We start from the raw sequence: 5,478 nt of genomic DNA, 5'->3' as shown, positions 1-5,478 counted from the left end.
AGGAGTGCATATATTGAGGAATAAAGGCTAAGTTATGCCAGGCCCTGAAGTGAAGGTGGGGAGCAAGATCTGTCCCTCCAAGTAAGAAGAAGGGAATGAAGTTAATATCCCATTGATAATAATGCTATTCCATACGTATAACAGCCCAGACTGTGAGATGGGTTGAAATAAAAAAGTACAAGAATGCTAAAGTAACAGAAAATTAGACTGAGTAAGGGAGAAACTTAAACATTGCATGGAGGTTGTGGATTTCCCCACGTGGGAAAATGTAAATCCTTAGACAGACCAAACAAATGTCTGCAATAGCCTGTCAGAATATCCTGGGAGATAGGTGGTGGAGGTTCCCTTGACAAGAAGTTTACAGGGTAATTGTGTAGGGCTCTTTAAGTACTTAATCTTGTTGTTTTTCATAAACCTTTTGCACCTGGGCTCCCAAGATGTGAGCAGGGCCAAATGGAGTGCCCACAGACTGTGGGAGGCACCTCTGGGAGCAGTCACCCGGGGACGGGGAAGCTGCAGGGGGAGAGGGATCCATGCCGGTGCTGACGCACTCCCTCTCATGCAGGAAGCTGCAGAACTGCGGCAAGCTTAATTTTCTATACGTATTTTCTGTTTGATTTCCTTTCTTAACCACCAACTGTAATTGTAAGATAATACTCCCCACTTTCTCTAATTCGCTGCTCCCAGATGTCACTCCAAAGTTCCAGTCTATATCTATAAGCTGGTTAATCATCAGAGTCTGACCTATGGCCCATCAAGCAAGGGTGGAGGCATTTTGCTTCCACTTTTCAGAAAAGTGAGTGGCTTTCTCCTCACTAAGATGCAGAAGCATGGAGTCCACCTGGACCTGCTCAGCTATGAGACCCTTCTTCAAGGCACCATTTAGAACCAGGAGGAGGCTTTTCATGATGCTTCTGAGGGGGTCAAGACTGATCTGATTGGTGGTGGCAAATTCAGAAAGCTGAGTCAGAAATCCTTCCACCTCTTTTGGCTCTGTTAGGAAGTGGAAAGTCATTTCTGTTAGAGCTGAGAACTGCCCAATGGCACACCAGATGCCCCTCAGTCTAGTGACCCCCTGACGTGCCTCATTAACAAGGGATAAGCAGTACCCAACCACCACACACACGGGTGTGTAGAAATCGTTGGGGGACTCTCCGCCTGTGTCATATGGCTCTGCCTCTTTCTCAGCAATAAACAACCTCTCACTTTTGCGGGGGAGGCCAGGCTTCCTCCTGCCCAGGCTGGAGGAAGAGGTTGACAGGGAAGGTGGATTTAAAACAAAACCTCAGCTAGTGGAGCATGAAGCAGATCACAAACGCAGCAGGGCAGTTAGCAAAAATCAGGGAGGAAATGTTTGACATGGTTTAGAAGGGCAGTTTTCCTAGGAGACATATAACTGTGCTACAACAACAACAATAACAATGACATGACAAGAAAAAATAAGCTTCCACAGCCCAAAGGGTACAGGGCTCTTACCTCAATGCCGACTTCAGGTCGATCAAAAGAGAGGAGGGGAGGAGGCAGAAAGAAGATGGTGACAATGGAGGTGGCCGTACTCACACAAACCTAACTGGTGCTTGGATTTGTCTTGCACCCAGCGAGTCTTAGAAGACTCATTCCAAGACCAGGTTATCCTCACATGGGAGACTTTTAGTGAAAGATGCACTGATGGCTTTTAACTGTCTGACTCATGCCCGCAATGACAGTCAAATGCAGAAAGTGAAAGTAGAAATAGAAAAAAGGGATGTCTCTCAGCCTCTTGGGTCTTGGGCTTCCACAGGTCAGAGGGAGATGGTTTCCAATTCTGTATGAGAGAAGCCTGTACCAAGAACTGTCAGTCCTGCCTCGATCTTACCATACTTGAGATAAAAAAACAAAGGTGACTGTTTTTCCTTACTGCTGAGAGACTTGAATAAGAAAGAATCAGCAGTAAGGAAAAGCAGTTACCTTTTTCGTTTCCCAGTCAGGGAACCAAGATGTTAAGGGAAGTTGAGGAGCTCCACTGGCTAAATCCAGGTTCTCGGTGCCTTGAACAAAGAATGGGACAAGACACACCAGAGGTGAAAAGCAAAGAATAGTTTTATTTAGCAAAGTGAGAGTATACTCCGGAGAGGATGGAGCAGGCTTGAGTGAGAGAGTGGCTCAAGAGCCCCGACAGGTACATTCCTGGGGGTTTAAGTCCTCTTAGCTGGATTCATGTGGTTTGGTCATTGGTTGAGCCCTGAGTGTAGTCTCTGTTGATTGGTGCCCTCGCTAGTGGGAGCTCATTTGTCCAACAGAATGGCGCCCAGTGTGGGAGCAGAGCTCCCTGTCTGGAATTGTCTTTGTCTCCTGTGGCTGCTCTTGTGCATGTGCATGCCTACGTCCAGCTTTCCCACTTGCAAGTAACCAGGTTTCCTCCTACTGCTCTTGTCTCTATCTAACTTCCTGCTTCAGCAACACCAAATAGATGATCATTCTATGAAACAACCAGCCTGTGTTCTTTAAAAATTGTCAGTGTCTTTAAGGCCAAAGAAAGGCTGAGGAACTGTTCAGATTAAAGTAGTGTAAAGAGATATGACAACTAAATGCAACATGAGATCCTGCAGTGGGTCAGGAAAAATACTGGATGGAAATTGTTCTGTAATCTTTACTGTGATGGTTATGAGACGGTTTTCTAACTTCACTACCCCCTTCACATTCATCAGTTGGTATTCTGCCGTAAAAAAGAGCACTTCCTCCTCTCCCATTTGCCTGCCTATTTGTCTATCTACTTGCCTATCTGTAAACGCAGAAAATCTCCCACACTCATGTATACACTATAGGACTAACTTTGTTTTCTCTTTATAGCTGTCCATCACGCTTGAAGGCTCTACATCCTGTCTCTCCAATACATTTACCTATATAAAGCCCAGTCCTCAGTCGATAGGGGAGACAGTTGGAACTTTACCCTCTGTCTCCTGGTTGATGTTTTCAAAAATAAAAAGCCTTTTTTCAAAGTTCTATCTAGTGGATGCGACTGATGATTCTATAGCACTCAGACCTACATGGTCAGGGATGCCCCCAACTAAGTTGACCTCTTACACGTTGGCTGATGGTGAAGGGGAATCGTACAGGACTCGTTCCTTACCAAATTTTTGGTGCCCAAACATGGGGCTTGAGAGCTGCTTGCAGCTTGGGTTGTCTCTGGGGAATGGAAATTTCTGCCTCATTGTCCAAGCAGCTGCTTGGCCCTTTTTAGGTGGAGGACATGACTGGAAATTCCTAGCTTCCATGGATGTTCCGGACTACTTGTGCTTGGGAAACTCAAACTTACTTGTGAAGAAAAGTGTTGGATCTTCTGGGCTGGACACATGAATCTTTTTGATACCCCCACTCGGGCAGTTGTATAGTATTTGGAGAACCCTGTTTGCAGTATTCTGCCCATAGTGTTATAAGGCGTATTTGTAAGTGTGCTATTTGTTGTGAATAATATTTTGGTAAGTGTGTTGTTTGTACAAGTTGATATGGGAAATCAACCATCTATCCCAGTTGTTATTCTTAGAGGACGTATATTATAAAATTGGGCTGAGTATAGCTATAAGCTCATGAAAAGAATATGTTTTCTTTTGTGATAATGCATGACCACAACATACATTGGGAGATCAGGAGAAGTGGCCTGTAAATGGAAGTTTAAATTATAATATAATTCTACAATCGGATCTATTTTGTCATAATCAGGGTGAATGGGCTTGAGTTTTCTGTCATTTGACTTTAAAAGGAAGGCTGACTCCTAATATTTATACCTGCCTCTCTGGATTCCACCCCCTCGCCCCCACATCATTGTGCAGAAATGATTGGCCAAGTTTATTCTAGCCAACCTGATTTGACTGACCAACCTCTTGAGGCACCTGACATGGGATCGTTAAAAGACTAGATTCCATAATTAGAGAGAGGTTGATGCAAAAACACCAGTTAAAATTTTGTAAAGTGAAATTTTCCCACGGTCGGTTTTTAATTCTGATTCTTTTAAATGATGTGTTCCAGGATTAACAAATATCATAGCTAAAATCACGAAATTATCAAGATCCTGAGTGCATCATCACATGCTGCCTCGTTCCTGTGGTCTGTAGACTAGCACAGAGTAGTACATCCTGAAGACTCAGGAAACACATCCTCTTCTCTCAAGTTGTAGGGTTTCAACAGGTTTACAGGGTATTGGCATTTTAGAAGCTCTGGCCAATAGTCATTCAGATATTGGCACTGATGGCATTTTCATAGATCCTTAAGTTTACTCTGAAAAAGGGACATTCTCTCTGGACAGTCTTGTTGACCCAAGTGAAAGGGACCCTAGCCAGAAAAACAGCCATCTTTGGGGTAACTAAGACCAAGCAAAAAGTTTCAGTCGGCTATTAATTTGGGAACTGATAATCATCAATTCCTTGAGGTTAACGGAGGAATTGAGAGACTGACCATATGGCTGAGATTGCCCGGAGATGAAATCATCCCCTCTTAAGTTAATTTACTTCGGAGGTTGTGCGCCTACAATTAAGGACTGAAACTAAGTTTTTCTCCTCTCTAGTCAGCTGCATACAAGAGGAGGTGGAGAGGAAATAAACTCTGATCATAAACTCTCCCTCTTACTTAAGGAAAACTGCATCCACGTTAATTAGAAATCCAGCTCAGGTATTTTTATGATGCTTGACTGAGGTTATTATCCTTGAGCTCTCCTTAGGAGATAAGGACTCTGACCCTGAAGTAACTTCAAGGGCTTGAAGCGGATGGAGACTCTGTGACACTGAAGTTCCCAGTCCATCGTGGGACCCTGACAGCTGACTCAGACCATCTGCTGATCCCATCCTACCCCCCCTTTTTTTTCAGAACAAAGACCCTAACTGCATCTTCCTGCCACTTTCCTTTTATAATCCCCAGAACAGGAATCAGAAAGCGGGATGATTTTGGCCTGGTCTTCCCTCTAATGCCAGTTATCTGAATCAACCTTCCAATCCTTGCACCAACTTCTGGACTTTTGAGTCATTTGTTTAATGTGCGAGGGCAAGCCAAGCCTGGTCTGCCAGTAACACAAGGATTTCCTGGCGGGCTGGGGGTAGAGTTGCAACTTCTTGCTCTTAGAGCACCCATGGTAGGAAACACAGAGTAGATATCGCTGCCCAACTACAGAAATCTAATCTATCTGTGACCAAATGAGGCCTCTTGGAAATCAAAGAGAGAAAGTTAACCTTTTCTACTGATTTTGAAGTATGTTCAAAGCTTTCTTTTAAGAGCTGTGAATGAAACTTTTTCTAAAAAGAAACAGGATAGTTGAAAAGAATTGTTTCTTGCACACAAACAAAATATCAAATCTTTATTATACCCAATTTATAGATAAAATACTATTCCTGCAGATTTTCATTTTGGAAAATTTGATAATTCCTTATTCAGTGTCCCAGCTGCCTATACAGAGGCTACGTACCTGAAGCAGGTTGTACTGGACCTAGTCCATGGCCAATAATTAGTGAA

General features: G+C 43.6%; 1 pseudogene; it reads right to left on the bottom strand.

Moving 5' to 3' along the window:
- Positions 1-391: 391 nt before the first annotated feature.
- On the bottom strand, positions 392-4,774 carry LOC134372593 (COMM domain-containing protein 7-like; annotated as a pseudogene).
- Between the last annotated feature and the right edge of the window lie 704 nt (positions 4,775-5,478).

The sequence above is a fragment of the Cynocephalus volans genome, chromosome 3 (assembly GCF_027409185.1).
Source record: "Cynocephalus volans isolate mCynVol1 chromosome 3, mCynVol1.pri, whole genome shotgun sequence".
NCBI lineage: Eukaryota > Metazoa > Chordata > Mammalia > Dermoptera > Cynocephalidae > Cynocephalus > Cynocephalus volans.
The sequence above is the reverse complement of the archived record's forward strand: the minus strand, read 5'-3'. Positions and strand labels throughout refer to the sequence as shown.